This window comes from Equus quagga, chromosome 6 (genome assembly GCF_021613505.1).
Source record: "Equus quagga isolate Etosha38 chromosome 6, UCLA_HA_Equagga_1.0, whole genome shotgun sequence".
NCBI lineage: Eukaryota > Metazoa > Chordata > Mammalia > Perissodactyla > Equidae > Equus > Equus quagga.
In genome coordinates this window covers 133,645,264-133,662,705 of record NC_060272.1, presented here as the reverse complement: position 1 = coordinate 133,662,705, position 17,442 = coordinate 133,645,264, and the positions used below count along the sequence as shown (strand labels likewise).

The window sequence follows — 17,442 nt, the reverse complement described above, 5'->3', positions numbered from 1 at the left end:
CCTCCCAGTGTCCGTCCTCCATCCTGAAGTCAGGGAACATCTGAGACCCCCGTTTTCCCCAGGGGCGGCGCATCCCGGGCGCAGGCCGGCTCTCCTCTTCTGCAGAGGCCGACGGGCATCCAGCTCTGCAGGCCCTGCAGCCTCTGTCCCAGCCACTCGAGTCCGTGGGAGCTCGAAAGCAGCCACAGACGCCGTGTCAGTGGACGAGCCTGGCAGCGTGCTAACACAACTACTTACAGAAACAGGTGCCGGTCTGCAAGCTGAACCCCACGCTGCAGACCCAGAGGGACGGCCGGCCCCGACGCCCCACGGCAAGGGCGACCCCAACTCTAAGTGCAGTAGCAGATGGGCCAGGAAGCCAGGACGCAGGCCGGGAGGGGAGGAAGAGAGGGCCGCGAGCGCTCACTCTCCTCAGAGCAGACGCACGACGCCCTCACCCCCGGCCCGGGGGCAGGGGGCAAACTCTGCTCTCCTGCCCTCACTGGGGGAATGAGGCACGAGGTGGCTCCAGATGCCAGGCGAGGCCTCAAACTGTGCCATGTGCCCACCGTGCTCCACCCATGAGGCAACCCCGCGGAGCATCCAGCGAAGGCCGAGCGCTCCTGCAGAAGCCTGCAGCACAGGATGAGGCCGTGGGAAGAGCTGTCTGTGCAGATGATGCCCCACTCGGGGAGGAGTGCCGGGCGCCTGCCCAACTCGTCCGCAGGTCCATCTCCTGGAGGTCCATCTCTACCACCACCACTCGGCATGGCACAGATCCCTGTGTTTCTGCCCCAGAATCCACATCCCTTCACTGTCACTAACAGCATCTTGATTTTACCTGGGGTGGCAGTGTGGCCGGTTAACCACATCTCCCAGCTTCCCTGGTGGCAGTTCTGGCCAAAGAACTGTGAAGAGAAGTTATTAGGTAGGAATTTCAGGAGAGCTCTTTAAAGGAGGCTGACTCAGCTAGTGTTCGCATTATTGCCTTCAGCCTTTCCTCCTTTTGCTGCCTGGAACTCAAGTTTGATGGCCAGAGCTCTGGCAGCCACCTTGTGAACATGAAAGATAAAGGTCTCATTCTAAGAACAACCAGGTAGACATCCACAAGAACCAGGCAGACATGCTGGAGACGTTACACCTGCTTTCTTCTGCCTACTTCTAGACTTGCTAATAAACTATTAAAGAGATTACTGTTGTTCAGATTTTTGTTACCAGCAGTCAAATACAATTCCAAACAGATTCAACCTCCCTATAGCACATTTACCAAAGAGTAGCAGCAGCCAGAATTATGTTTTTAATGTAAATCCGAGCATATCATTTCCCCACGTGAAATGTTTCTCACTCAGATTAAACCCGAGTGGACGACCCTGGTCCACCTTCTATCCAGCCTCTCCCGTCTCACGTCCCTCCACGTTTCCGCCCCGGCCGTATCTGGACACACAGAGCTCAGCCCGTCTGCAAGGCTGTGCGCGCGCTGCCTGTCAGCACCATTCAGAACCTGTCCAAGCACGTCTGTGTAAATGCCACTTCACAGTCTCCTTGGTTTACCCGAGAAGATGGTTTCTCCAAGTGACTGAGAGTAACTGGCAGTGGCTCCCGCGCTCTGAGCTCCCTGACAGCTAAGGGTTTCCAGAAAGCTCCACGTCAGGGCAGTGAGAAGGGCAGTGGCTGCTGGGGTCAGAGGGGAGGGAGGGATGAACAGGCGGAGCTCAGAGGGTGCCCCCTCCCTCCCCGCCACGGGCCCACCACCCCCACCAGCTCTGCAGTGGGATCATGACACAGGGGAGGCTGCGCACATTAGGGGATGAGGTAAAAGGGAACTCCACGTGATTTCTACTCAATTTCACCGTGAATCTGAAACTGCTCTTGAAAATAAAGTTTATTTAAAAAACACTCGGGCTCAGAGAAGTCCCTACCAGGCACAGAAGGAGCGTGCCTGGGGCCTGGTGCCATGTGCCCCTGGCTGTGGGCAGGGACAGGAGGCCCACAGGAGGTCTCTCTTGCCCTCCAACAGCAGTGGGGGCCGTGTCTCTGCTGGGGGGAAAGGTCTGAAGGGCCCACGACAAGACCGAGCCCCTACTCGGCACAGAGGCCACTCCTCTGGGGCAGCCACACGTCCACCGCAGCCAGGCTCAGAACCCAGGCGCAGGAGACACCAGAGTCCCTCCTTGGAATCCGTCACCCAGGACAGAGATTTATCTCAACTCTCTCCTCCAACTGGCTAAGTGACAGTCTAAAAGGACAAAAGGATGAACCAGGGTGAGGATGACAGCCCGTGAGGACGTGAACAAGCTCTGGAAGCTAGACAGACAGCAGACGAGCTGACCCGGGCCGTGCTGGCGAACCCTAACACCTGGCTCTCCTGGGGCGGGGGTCGGGGTGGGGCGCCCTTCTCTGCAGCATACGCTGATTTCTAGGGTGTAAATGCTGCTTTCAAGCTCCCAATGTGATGCTGTGAACGAGGGACGGATGAGCTGCACGGCAGCGCACCAGTGATGGTTTTTCCACCACACGGACACAAGGGGCATGTGGCCCTGAGAGCAGGTGACAGTGAGATGCTCAGGAAGTGGTGAGTTCTGAGTACGTGTATCTGCACCTCTGCTCTTAACATGGTTTATTGAAGTCTACGTGATTCGGTTTCTGACAATGGCTGTGTCACCACCAGCGCTGGTGCGCCACCAATGATGGTAACTAACCAACTCTGAGGACAGAGAGAGTGAAACCAGAGCCCGGGAGGGGAGAAGTCACAGGGAAACACAAGCTGGGAAAGTGGGAGCAAGTGCAGAGACTGACACGGTGATTAAAGAAATACAATGCTCAGTCAAGGATGGAAGATGAAACTGAGGAGGTTCCGTAAAAGTTGGACAATGTGACAGAGGAAGAAAGGGAGAGAAAAGACAGGAAAGCCAGGGGATCGATTCAGGGGCCCACACCTAACCGACGGGAGTTCCAGGTGAGAGCAAAAAATGAAGAATTATCAGAGAAACAATACAAAGAAAATTCCAGAACAGAAGGACCCACATTCACAGAATGAGGTGCCCAGCAGCGCAAGGAATGCAAAGACGGCCACACTAGGCCCCGGGTGGTGAGATCTGAGGGCCTAGGACCAGGGGAGTACTGACAGCTTCCAGAAAACAGGCCCCACCATCACCCCTCAGGAGCCAGGCCACCTGCCAGCTAGGAGGCAGCAAAATGCCTTTAAAATCCCAAAGCAGGACGATTTCTCACCTATAATCCTACCCAGAGCCAAATTATCAAACACACGAGGGAAAAACAGAAACAGGTTTCAAACGTCAGTGCTCAGAGCTCACACCTCCCTTACATCCTTTCTCAGAAAGCTACTGAAGGATTCGCTCCACCAAAACAAGGGAGCCGGTTCCCAGGTCTTCCTGAGAAGGAAGGACGGCCGGGAACAGGAGCCCCGTGTTGCGACAGGAGGAGGGGCAGAGGGAGCGAGAGAGAGAGGCCAGAGGGAGCGGGAGATGGCTCAGAGCTGCCGGAGGTCTGTGTGCTGAAACGCGAGGTTACGGGTCTGGCAGACTGTGAGGATGACTTAGGAACACACAACGGACAAAAGAGGGGCACACACTCAAAACAAAGCCGTTTCCACCCCAGGGAAAGCGAGGAGGGCAACCGGCAGGAATGGCTGCTGTCCACGCAGGCTGCTCCGAATGGTTCAGGTGAGAAGAGAAAACATTTTTCTTAACCGCCTTGAGCCTGGACCAACCCAGACACCACCATTCAGGAGCTGGGCGGGTGTGGACCCAGCCAGGCGGCCCCTCACTCCCGGCTGTTCCCCACCACGCTGCCGAGGCGAGTGGAGGACGAGACCCAGTTCTGTCTGCAGACGCACATGCAGGCTTTCAGCACGGGCCTCATCCGGCTCCGTGCCTTGTTCACTTCATCGGCACACGCCAGATTCCTGGTCGCCTCCACTAGACCCTACCTCTCGTTCCCAAATGGTCTTCAAAATAATCCACATGAGGGACCGGCCTGGTGGTGCAGTGGTTAAGTTCACACGTTCCATCTTGGCGGCCAGGGGTTCACTAGTTCGGATCCTGGGTGTGGACGTACGCACTGCTTGGCAAGCCATGCTGTGGCAGGCGTCCCATATAAAATAGAGGAAGATGGCCCAGATGTTAGCTCAGGGCCAGTCTTCCTCAGCAAAACAAAAAGAAAAAGAGGAGGATTGGTGGCAGATGTTAGCTCAGGGCTAATCTTCCTCAAAACAAAACAATCCACACGAATAGCAAAGGTCAGCAGCATTCGCTGCTTTCTTTTTTGACAAGTACTCGTTGTTTTGTATAATTTAAACACTGCTAAGCAGAGCACACACCACACCACCGAGGCGGCCACGATGCTCCTCCAGAAACACTGCTGCGCCATCGCCGAGGAACGCACATTGGAAACACCCAAGGAAAATGCTATTCTTCTCCGCATTTCTGACAAGTGGAGGGAGGGAGCCGGGTGTCAGGAGCCCGCCTCCCTGTGCGAAGGGCTGCCTGTCACAGAGACAGGACCCATTAGGAAGACAGGGTCCCACAACGTCGCCCCCTCTACCCTCACATAATTGCACTGGTTCACGAGGAGGGCACGATCCCACTTTACATGTCAGGAGAATGGAACCCACAGGGGGCTCTGAGCCCGTCACTCAGCGGCCTGTCAGTGCCTGTCACACACAGCTTTCCACCCGAGTAGCCTTGAATCAAGTCAGGCGGAAAAAACAGGCGTGCCCAGCAACTGGCAAGATAATGGCTGTTTCATGAAGTTGTGCCATGTGTTGCATACGTGCATGCATATACCCACATGCGTCGGTGCACACATGTACATGCATGCGTGCATGTGTGTATGTGTGCATCCACGTATGGATGTGCATCCACACATGTGAAGCCGCGTGTCATGTGGATCCCTGCGTACACACGTGTGCTGTGTGCACAGCACATCTATGCATGTGTGCACGTGTGTATGTGTGCATCCACGTATGGATGTGCATCCACACATGTGAAGCTGCGCGTCATGTGGATCCCTGCGTACACACGTGTGCTGTGTGCACAGCACATCTATGCATGTGTGCACGCATACGCATGGGTGTGCGGTGTGTGCTCTCTGTTGCAGCACAAAGCCCCTCTCTAGTGTTGTAATCCCAGATGTGATCAGTCACTGCGGCTGGGGGCCTGAACAGCAGGACCATGGACCGGGGGCGGGGTGGGGGAGTGCTGTCTGGGGTCTGCCACATGCACCTGAGGCGTTGGCTCCCTCCTGGAACTGGCTGGCTGTGAGCGGGGACAGGTCACAGAGGGGACACCACTCGCCACCACACATGAGGCGGCAGTGCTCCCACGGGCAACAGGATGCTCAACCAACGCTGACGTGCCCTCACCGGTGTCCAGGGCAGGGATCCAGGTGACGGCTGAGAGGCTGCTGCGGAGCCTGTCTGGCTTCTGTCTACGGGGTTTGCCCAGACAGCGCGGCTGAGCCCGCTCCCCACTAAGGCCCTACAGCCAGGACAGCGGAGGACACGCACTGCCCACACTTTCCCCTCCCAGCTGGGAGCAGAGACGCGACAGCCACCCCGAGACCATGCCCTGCTGGTGTCACCCCAGGCTGTCCCCCACCCCAGGCCTCCCCCCTGGCTGTGGTGCTGTCACGACCTCGCAAAAAAGGCCTTGTCCCCCCAGGAATCAGGGACAGGTTTCAGGAGCTCTCTGTGTCACACAGCAGTTTGTTTCTACTTCAGTTTCCCCAGATCTTAGGATGCATCCTCGGAGCCACACTCCAGCTGCACAGGACATGCTCAGCCCTGGAGTTGGGTCCGGCTGGACCCGCCCAGCGGAAAAGCCCGCAGGACACCATCCCTGGGCGCCCGCTTCCTGCTCCAGCCACACCTCCAGGGGCAAACGAGGCTGTGAGGACATCCTGACACTGCTTGACCCTCATTCCTGCACCCAGACCGGGCACGCATGTGCCATGAGTGTGCTGGCAGGAGCCGGAAAGGGGACAGAGAATGGCGTGGTGACAGACACACACACCAACCAACCCATCCTCCATCCATAACAGCAACGACGAGCAGGCGCTGGGAGGGCAGAAGCTGGTGGGTGCAGGGGCCGGAGGAGGAGGGGGCCACCACCTGTGAGACCTCACCAGCCCTGCACACATGGAAACACACAACACTGACTTGTTCTGGAGGGAGTGTGGACCTGTGTGTGGTGTGTGCATGTGTCCCTGGGCCCGGACAGCTCAGCAGCAGGGAAATAAAATAACCTTCCTCCACTGGCCTGACTTCCTGTTGACCCCTCCAGGGTGGCCATTGGACTCTCCAGGCTGGACGCTGGCTCCCGGGGACAATGTGGCTGTACCAGGAAATGGCTGGCCCGCCCCTGGGGGGAATGTGTGTCTTTCAACCATGACTTGACCAGGGGCTGCGGGTGCCATGGGGAGCTCAACCCCCAGATGTTTCCAGAGGCCCAGAGGACACCGTTGACACCAGGGGGACACTGAAATGCCACTAAAACTGGTGCTTCCGTCCAGGTCAGGGTGACCTGTACAGAGGGCAAACTTAGGTAAAATACCCTGCTCAAAAGTTTTGCTTTAACTGAATTTATTTGCATTTTTAATTTCCCCACCACCTCATAAACTTTCCTGCCTTCAAAAACAGCTCCAAGGTGCTTAACTCCAGTAATAAAGAAACGTCAATGAAAAAGCACCTAATTAACGGAAATTCAGAAGATTGCTGCCACTGGTGCTGGTGGAGCAGGGAGAGGATTTCTGAGGGCGAGTCTCAATCTCCAGCGGAGTGCATGCGATCCCTGGGCAGCAATCCATGGACAAGGCCAGTGTGCAGAGCCACGCGGGTGAGCACGGCCCTCGGACACAAGTGCACCGAGAGTGACGGCCTGCACTGAGGGCTGGTGGTCGGACATGTGCAGGAGGGTGATGCAGCGCGGCTGGACGGCCCTGAGCTCACTGCACCCACGACCCACACAAAGGCAGAGGGCAGCAGGCTGATGACCCCCATCGTGTCCAGGGAGCAGTGCCAGTCTCCACACACAGGGACACACACACACACATACACAGACATGCATATACACATGGTCGCACATGAACAGACATGGACACAGACACACGGACATGCATATACACGTGGACACACATGAACACACATGGACACAGACACACACAGGCATGCATATACACGTGGACACACATGGACAGACAAATACACACGGGCACATACATGGATTCACACATGGACACATATACACAGGACACACACACAGGGACACACATCCAACTGTTAACAGTCGTCACCTTTGGCGAGAGGGGAGTGACCAGGGAACTCACCTCCTACGTGTTTTTTAAACAGTGAATTACACTTCATATTTCTCTGTGAAAACATTCATACACTAGAACCTCACGCCCCCATGCTGCCCTCAAGTCAGGGAACGACGTCACATCCGCACAGAGGTGTGGCGCGCCGTGTGGGCTCAGACGTGGGCCCGGGTCAGTGTGCCCTCTTGCACGTCCCTGCCCCTTCTGTGTTTACTTACGAGGAGAGGCGGTCTCTCTCACACTTCCTGTGACCGCACGGCAGGAACAGCGGGGCGCCTCCCTCCCGGCCTCCCCCCAGGGACCCTCTAATCCCACACAGCCCAGCACTGATGCAGGACTGAACAGAGACACTGCCCTTGCCTGCAACCCCCTCACACCACAGATGCCAAAAGAGGTCTTTGTAGTAACAGGCTCAACAAAATAAACTAGGAAAAATACTTGTGACACAAATGCCTGGACCTGGAATTCCTAATAAACGCAGAGACCTAACCAACCTGGGCCCCAGCCCAACACACCAGGGAATTAGAATTACATACGTACATAACCAGCCAATAAACTCAGAGAGTGCTGCGTACCCCGGAAGTAGAGCTGTGTTCATTAAAAGCGCCCCACCGACCGGGCAAAGCAGGTCCTCGAGATGGGGCCACACATGCCGACACCACAGACCACGCCGAGAGACTGCTGAGAAGCGATGATCCTGCAGGCCGCCCGCGGTACAGGAGGTGCAGGAGAGATGGGGGCTTGCCTTCTTGTTCGTACAAGTTAAACTGGCATTTCTCTTTCCTCTAAAACTGGAAATACATGGCTGACCATGTACTGAGCAAAATTGAGAGCCCTCTCTTTACATCAGACCTCATGATGAGGCCCCTACAGCCCACAAGAGAAGATGGAGCATGTTGGTGCCTAGAGCAGGGCTGTCAGCCCAGAGAGCAGGGGAGGAAGCACAGGCAGGTGGGCGGGAGAGGCGGAGGGAAGAAGAAAACCAGGTGATGCGTGGGCCTCCAGGCACCCAGCACCCACTCCCCGAGGGCTCCTCCTCAAGCCAGCCCCAAGGGACGGCAGCCAAGTCCAGATCTTTGCCTCCAAGAGCACACAGGGACAAGGACCCGCCTTCTGCTGGATCCCGCTGAGGCCTCGACAAAGCCTCCACTTTGCTAAGATGGGATACAGATGGAGACAGACGGTGCTTCTGCCTCTCGATACTTCCTGATCGTTTCTGGGAAGGAGTCTTCAGAAACCTCTGCTCTGAAAATACCGGGAAACAAGAACATTTAAACACTTCAACTGTGTTCGCAGAATCTTGGCATCACTTCTGGGAAGGCGCTGGAAAGAAGCTCCTGCTGAGGCGCTTAACTTCTGGGCCGGGCGGCCGAACCCCTGACCCAGGATCCGCCGGGCCTTCATGCGCTTGTGCAACAGCGGGAGAGAGTGAGTGTACAATCGCTCACCCCTGAATGGAGGAAGTGCAACCCACCAGTCACCAGGTGCAAGAGCTGGTCCCCAACCCCTGACTGTTGCCACTTCCCTGAAAACACACCCTTCAAATGCGAGCCAGGGTCACAGCGAGCGAGAGGCCACTGATCAGAAAAGGATCACCCACCCGTCCACTAACTGCGCTGAAGTCCACAGGTGGGAGGCGACAAAGGAAAAGGCAGAGATACACACAACACGTCCAAGAAAATGAGTTCCTGATGAACCCATTTAGATTCACGTTTTTCTTTGTCTTTGATTGTTTTTACGCCAAACAGAATTCCCACAGAGGAGCAGCGAGTTGCTGTAGTGTGTCTGTTATTCTGTTGCAGTAAACTTTCAGACAAAGGGAATCAGAGCTGCACACCCAGAGGTCACAGACGCAGGGTCAAGGAGGGCGCCAGGGCTGGTGAACCCACGCTGACCCCTCTGTGACTGTGAACAACCCAATGTATTTTTTAAACCTTAGAATCAAACTCTAGCATCTTTCGTGGTTGAGGTATTTTTGTTTTTCTTTTACTTAAAGAGCTTACATAGTTTTCGCCATTTTCTGAAGACTGCTGAGAGGCAGGAGAGGCTCTACGGAAATACTGTTGACACCCCATCCCTCCCACACAGCCCCCCAGGAGTGGGGCCAGTCACGCCCGCAGCACAGCGAATAGTTTGTACCCGGTCTGCATGTCTACCCATGGGACACGATTTCCAGTCACGGGGGCCCCTCAGTGCCCACCACGTCCCCTGAATCCTGAGCAAACAGCTGAGTTAGACGAGACTCCATACTAGCAGGCAGAAGTGGCCAGGATTCAACGGGTCCCACCACGGCGGGGCCCTGACACTGATGCTGGGGCCTTCCCACGGCAGCGGCTGCTTCTGACAGCCAACTTGTATCAAAAACATCTCACACACGAGCAGGCAGAGATGTCCTGAACAAGGCCACGTCCACCCAGGACATGGACCCCACGTCTCCTGTTTAAACACGGGGGGAGGAGTGGCACCAGCCATGGGCAGGGGACGGCAACCCCAGGAACCGTGCACACGGGGCTGTCCTCTCCCAGGCAGGTGGCCCAGCGACACCTGGAGACTGCAAAACAGAAGGGAGAGAGAAAGTGCTTCACGCCTGAGTGAGAGGGTTACACACACAACGCGAAGGCCAAGGATTTTAAAACCGAAAAACTTCTTTGCTCTGGAAATGCAAGAAGGCTTTGTCACTTTAACAAGTAAAAGCCCAGAGCTGCTTGTTCTGAGGGTGGACAGGCGCGTATCCCATTCCCCCTAATTCCACGGTGTTGACCAACAGTGACAGCAGCTCAGAGCAGCCGCATGACGTCTGTATTCTCAACAACTCGCACGACGCGCTGGCACAGTGGCATCCTCGCCTCCTGCCTCTATGGCAAGTCTCCATATCTGCCTTCCGCCACCCAGCTTCGAGCTCGAGGTCCCCGGGTATAAATACACACTTCCGCCCTCTGTCACCGCGAGGGCCCGGCCACGGCTGGCCGTCTGCACCCTTCACCGCGGCAATTTCTCCATTCTCGACAGAAAAACCCACGAGCTATAATTAGTTGTCATCATACTGAAGGAGGCAGAAGACCTGCTCCTGGAGTCATCGCCCATCCTCTGCTCTCAGGAGGCACGCAGGGAGAAAGACACAGTGGTCCATTTGCAAAATAAAGGAATGACATCCATCAGCTCTCCCACTCACCAGAAACCCGGCCTTCCCCCACCCCACGCCCAATCACACAGGAGTGTGTGGGAGCCCCCACCAGGCCCTGAGGGCAGCTGTCTAAGGGCCTCTGAGGACAACAGCACAGAGCCAAGGGAAGCGGGCCTTCATCTTGCCTACATTCTGCAAATGTGACCCCACCTTCCAAAGGTCCCTCGCCCCAGGTGCGATGCGGCTAGGCACAGGGCTCTGTGGTCAGAACGACCTGGGTCCCAGGCCTGGCTTCTCCACCTGCCAGCTGTGTCTTGGGGAAGTCACTGGGCCTCAGTTTCCTCATCCAGAAAGTGGGCATCCTAAGAGTAGCACCGATCTCATCTGGTTGCCATGAGGAACCCATGTAAAGAGCTTAGAACAGCGCCTGGCACCCAGGACACACTGCACAAGTATGGACCACAACTCTCCCCACCTGTGAAGCAGAGCCGATTATACCCACGCTTGCTAATTACCTGCCTTGCTAACGACATCCTACCTTGTGGGATATAAAGTAGGGTTCCACTGCATGTCCCAGCCCGCCCCTAAAACTGACCAGGGCTCCACCAGCCTCCTCCTGCCCAGGGCAGCTCCAGGCTGCGGCCACGTCCACACTCTCCTGGGAGCCGCGGTTGTGGATGGGGAGGGGGCCTCCAGCCACTCCTGGTCAATCTCCTCACCTTGGCCCAGAATCCCCCCCGAGGCATCCACGGCAGAGTGAAATGAGGACCCTCAACGGCAACCAGCCCTCCAACCCATGCGCCCTGTCTGGGGTGGGTTTGCACATTAAAGCAAGAATGCCATTTCCCACCTGAGAGGGCGGCCATGAGACAGGCGGGCTGTCGGGGCAGCAAGGGAGCCCGGCGGCAGTCACATGCCCTGGGCAACCTCTTGGGGCCACGGGGTGACACCTGCCAAGAACTTACAACCCAGCAGGTCTCTGCCGGGAGTTCAGCTGGATACAGTAAAAATTAAGGTTCCCAACAGCATGGACAATACATTCCCATGTGTGGGCACAGGCATGTGGCCACTTGTGTGTACAAAATTCAATGAAAAAAGGCTATCTGGGGGCCGGCCCAGTGGCGCAGCACTTAAGTTCGCACGTTCCACTTCAGCGGCCCAGGGTTCGGTGGTTCAGATCCCGGGCGCGGATATGGCACCACTTAGCAAAAGCCATGCTGTGGCAGGCGTCCCACATATAAAGCAGAGGAAGATGGGCACGGATGTTAGCTCAGGGCCAGTCTTCCTCAGCAAAAAGAGGGGGATTGGCAGCAGATGTTAGCTCAGGGCTAATCTTCCTCAAAAAAAAAAAAAAAAAATCAGGATTTAAGTAAGGACCCACCAGCAGTGAGTGACCAGAGAGTGGCATTGGTCCGGGGTAGGAGTGTACTTCACTGTTTACTATTTGTATTCTTTAGCACTATTCAAATTCTTACCTTAAGCATGTGGTTTCCTAATTAAAATATTTTCTAACCTGACATTTAAAGTAAGATATTAAATTAAAAACTTGGAAAACAGAAAAAGGCCAGAGAAGAAAACATTTCAGACAATTTCAAAAAACAGGTTCTAATAACTGTTAAAACATGATCCCTTTTTGAAGTCGGCTGAGTGGATTTCATCAAAACAGAAGTTTTCAGGACAGCAGACAGACCACCTCATTTCCAGTCATCCCAACATCTTGTTGGCCGCCTTCTTCTAAGAAACCCTGACAAAGAGGACAGCCTTCCGGGGCAGGTGCAGGTGAGCGTCACAGACTCTCAGCCCACTCGGGGCAGGGGAGGGCCGGCCGCCAGTACCCACAGCGCCCCAGTGGGGGGGGGTGTTGGGGGGGAGGCAGCCTTGCAGCCACAGCGCTGCAGCAGGAACAGAAACCTGCAAGTGCCAGAAAGAGGGAAGGACCCGTCGCCTGTGGGCTGGCCGGAGGGCAGGGGGACTGGGTTTCCCAGGAGTCTGTGCACGTGACTTCATCTGCCTGCAGCCCGTGGCCCAAGCGTCGTTTCAGGGCTCTGCGATGTTCCATAACTAAACACAGTAACATTGGCCATTCGGAACATTGCCAACTTCCCACTTAAAATTCACTTTCAAAGACTGATTTTAACCACCAGCAAAACCTGACCAAGAACTCTTCTATCTAGAACACAGAGCCTACTTGCAGAGGTCTGGGTGCCCAAAAGGGCACCGTGAGATGGTCACAGGCTCTGTCCTTCCCTCTCTGGGGGCAGGAAACAGGCTCAGGACACTGGCTCGTCACACTGACTCGTCACACTGACAGGCGCGCTTCCCTCTACTGGGAATACCGTACATCATTTCCATGACTTATTTTCATTCAAGTCTCCTCTGAGTTTTTCCAGTTAGTTGAGCTGTGCTTTAAAAGGCATACGTTCCCTGCTATTAAACACAGTCAAGCCATCTAGCACATTTTTACACTTCTTTCAAGCCAAGGAGACGTCTTAATTTCGTTGGTGTTTATTCTGCTCCTAACAGTGGAGGCAGCAGGGTGTGATAGCCTGAGTGCAGGCTCCGAGGCCAGCCTGCGGGGTTCAGATGCAGTGCTGCCACTTCCCAGCTGTGACCTAGAACAGGTCACTGCCCCTCCACCTCCTGGCTAACTCCCCCAGTCCCTCCACCTCCCTCAGGTCCTCCCTCAGTTCATCCACTTCCCTCAGCTACTCCCTCAGCCCCTCCACCTCCTTCAGCTACTCCCTCAGTACCTCTACCTCCCTCAGCTCCTCCAGCTCCCTCAGTTACTCCCTCAGCCCCTCCACCTCCCTCAGCTACTCCCTCAGCATCTCTTTCAACTACTCCCTCAGTACCTCCACCTCTCTCAGCCCCTCTACCTCCCTCAGCTGCTCTCTCAGTACCTCTACCTCCCTCAGCTAATCCACTTCTGTCAGCCACTCCCTTGGGACAGAATAACAAGCTGCCTCACTTCTGGGAATGAAGCTGCATGGATGAGGACTTGTAAAGCACATATGCGTGCTACCAAAGTGAACTTAAATAAAATGTCAACACAGCAACACAAAGCAGCCCTTTGCCCTGTTGGTGCAGCTAGGACATGCCCCAGCGCAGGGAAGGGTCCAGCCAGACTCTCACGGCCACACTGGCCACATCCCAACAGAAACAAGTACAGGGAGGGAAGCAGGTTTTCTTGGGCCCACATCAGCCCCCACGCTGGCTCTCCCACTGACTAACGCCTAGATTCCAAGCCCCTCTCTCTAAACCCATGACCACGACCATCAGCTTCTACTACCACGCCCTGGTCCATGAGCCTGAAACGGCTTGGACTGGGGTGTGTCCTCTGACCCCAAACTCGCTCAAGCCCACTCTTTCAGAGCCTGGACTCGGCCGCCTCAGAGCAACCTCAGCCCTCTCTTCCCAAAGTGTGTGGTGGGCAGGCCTGCCCCTCGGCTCCCCCAGTCTGCAGCCTTCTCCCACCCCTGCTGCCTGCCCTCCCTGTGGAGCTTTGAGCTCATGGCTGCCCAGACCTCCTGGGCAGAGCTCCCCATGCACCCTGAGTCTGTGTGATGTCGGGGCCCCATAGCTGGGCAGCCAGGACTGAGAACCAGCAGACGCCCCATCAGACTGCTCACCTGTCTCAGGGTCACCCTGCCTTCCTGCTCCACACAGCCTGGCTGTGCTTTCACCGGGACATCCTCGTCACCCACCCACCGAAACCTGGTCATCACTGCCCTCAGCTCGCAGGCCAGGGCAGCCTCGAAACCGCCCGCAGAGCCCGGGGCCTGGAGTCGGCCAGCTCCACGTGCTGGGTCTCGTGAAAAACTCAGGCAAGAAGAATACCGACCGTGCCACCACAGACGAGGGCGAGAAGGTGACCACTCGCTAGAGCAAAGAGGCGGTCCTCCTGGATGCTGCCCGCCTCACTCACGACCCGGCTTCCTGCCAGGCTGTGCTGCACTCGGCCCGCGCAGCGAGTGACCCAGGGCGTCACGGCCGCAAGACGGGAGGTTGCTCATGTCACACACGTCCCACTCCCCGGGCCACAGGGCGTGCCTGTAAATGCCGGGTATCTGAAAGAATCCCTCGTGGGGCAAGAGCCTCAGCCACCAGGGGCTCAGCCCTGCTGCCCCGACAACAGGGGTACCAGCCGTGGGCTCCCTTGCTGCCTCCAGGAGCAGCAGTGACAACACCCCCGCCCCCCGCCCCCAGCGCACGCCCAGTGAGACAGGTTTTCTGCACCACTGTTGCAGAGGAGAAGCAGACCACAAAACGCAACAACCATCCCAAGCCAAGACCAGAGCTGGCTCTCCCTCCCTCCAGGGTCGTGCACTGCCCACAGGCCTTGTCGGCCCACCCTGGGCTCCGGAACTGCCCACCGCACTGGGGTGGGGCTAGAAATGGCTCTCTGCAGAAGCATTCTGTCTCCAGGTCTGAAGTGATGTCCCTTCTGCCACTGACCTTCAGCCCCTAGCCCAGGAACTCAGCAGAGACGAGGGCATCTCGGCCCCACAGGAGGAGCTTCAGAAACGGGGGATTCCCCTTTTTGCCATTTGCCTGGTGGAGAAGAATCTGTCCAGAACCAGCTGGGATCTGGGGCTGGCTCAGGACTCTGCTCCGGGCTGCCTGGGGCAGGGTCCTGCACCCCCAGATGCTCACAGCCCCCTCCAAGTGTCTGCAGGGAGTATGTGCGGTTTCACCAGGGGCCCAGCCTCCTCCTGCCCTGGCTGCGGCCCCCAGACCCAGCCAGTTGCAGGAGTCGAGGAAGCCTCTCCCCTCAGCAGCTGCCAGAGGGATGACCTAGGAGCCTCGACAAGCCCAGGCCAGAGTGGGGATGTCTTTTTTAAGTCTCAAAACCACAAAATGCCACTCTCTCTGCCTTCATTTTTAGTGACTCCTTAAAAATATACAGCAGAATTACAAAGTTAGGCCAGCTTGACCACAGGCCGTCATCCAGCTCGCGTCGACAAGGGCCGGAGCCAACACGAGGCCCGGCCCCTGCAATCAGCCTCCCTCCCGGGATGCGGCCTTCGCTCCGACTTGGCTTGGCAAAGCCCACTGGAGAATCCATATGCTCCGGGAAAAGCGTTGCAAGTCCACAGATCACCTCGCTCCCGGCAGGACACAAGGAATTTTCACCATTCCATCACCTCGGGCCACCAATCCCCACGGCGGGAATGACTCTAGACCTCTGCTCACTCTCTTGTGCACACACCACACACACAAACCTTTTGTTCTGATTCCCCAGCTTCCACACCCCTCCCAGGGCACCTCCAGGAGTGCCAACTCAGCCCCCGGGATTGGCTGAGCACTTTGCAGCAAACCTGTTATTTCTAGACTCTGCTGCCTCCAAGCCACGTTCAACCCACGCCCGGTCAACAGAGGACCGAGCGGCCACTGGGCGGGTGGACCGGCCTCCCAGGAGCACTCAGAATGGGACGAAGGACAACCACACGCCTGGTGTGAGGAAGAGGAGAAGCAGAGCCGAGGGCCCCACGTATGCCGGGAAGGTCCCAGCCTCCCCCTGGCCTGGGGGCTCCAGGACTTCCTCTGCTGCTGACACGGTCCTGCCATCCACATGCGGGTTCACGGCCAGAATTCCTATCATCTCTACTTTCCAAACAGCCAGCAGAGGTGCGACCCAACATGAGACCACCACCAAGTGACTCTGACTGGAATGCTGTGAACCCAGTACTGGACCGGAGCAGCCGCCCCTGCGGTTCTTCTCCAGCCTTCCAGATGCTTCCAGGCGAAGCTGCTGTGCTCCCCCACTCCCCTCCAGAGTGACGGGAGAGGGCAGGACCTAAAACGAGGCAGTGTCGGCACCGAGGGGCCTCGAGTCCCAGACCTCCAGGTGCGGCCGAAGCTGCCAAGGTCAGACGGAAAGCACGCCATCTCAGGAGGGCGCGTAATCCAGGCAGTACTGAAAACCAAGTGCCAGCGCCCCTCGAGACGGCGGGAAGGTACCTGGAGGAACCCCTGCTGCCCTCCCCAGGCGAAGTGAAGCCAGAGTCGCAGGGACCCTCGGAAGTAACGCAGCGCACCCCCAGTTCCAGGGACTCGCTCTGCAGTCTCCACACGGGGAGGAGATCTTCTGCCTTCACAAGCCACTGCTAGTGGGACCTGGTCCTGGAGCCTGGCCCAGGGGGCCTTGGGCCCGAGAAGGCCTGTCCTTCCAGCGGGGCAGACAGTCCCACAGGGATGAGCTCACCCGCTCCGAGCCCTGAGTCACCTTTTAGATGATTCAGGATGCGTGGGACACGGAACAGAGGCAGCTGGCGTGTCACCATCATGCAGCATCTCCCAAGTGGGAGGGCTCCACGGAGGGGTGAGCCGCCACCCCCTCTGTCTCCTGCTGCCCCTGGGAGGCGTGTCCTCAGGGGACCACCAGGAAGGCACAGATGCAGAACGGAGCATGAACGAGGCAGAGGGGGCGGGCTCTTCAGTGCCTGCCTGGAGGTCGACCCTCACAGTTCATGGGAACCAAAATCAACTGAAACATGTAAGAGGTTCTAGAACATTCTCACACCATGACAAGCTGGGCTGCCCTCTCCGTCCCACTAGGGCCCTGCCACCCTGTCCCTGTGGAGGATGTATCATGGCCCAGAACGACTTGGCTTGGCTCGCAATGGCAGAGGAAGGCGCGTTCCTCCACTGGGTCGTAGTGGTGCCAGCGAAAGGCCTTGGGCTCGGCACACATTCACCACCTCGTGCACACTGGCGCCCTCACCCAACAGCAGGAGACGTTGGGGAAAGGACGCAGAGACAGAACAGAGGGGAGCCCAAACATGGGTCCTGGAACTGTGCCAGCCAGAGGAAAGCGCTCAGTGTTCCCACATTTTAGGACCCTTCTCACAGGACATGGGCATTTCCAAGACCGAGGAAATGGGAGTAATGGTGTGTCGCTAATCTCTTTTCTGGAATTGCTCAGCCAACAGAAAAATGGATATGTGTGGACACAGATCAAACAGCCCCAATGGGGCCTCGTTTCCTGCAGAACTGGACCTGGCGCA

General features: G+C 56.9%; 1 protein-coding gene across 5 annotated transcripts in view; it reads right to left on the bottom strand.

Moving 5' to 3' along the window:
- Nucleotides 1–17,442, bottom strand: part of LOC124241393 (semaphorin-4D-like) — a 92,027-nt gene that overhangs the window by 24,700 nt on the left and 49,885 nt on the right. The gene's annotated exons all lie outside the window — the stretch shown is intronic.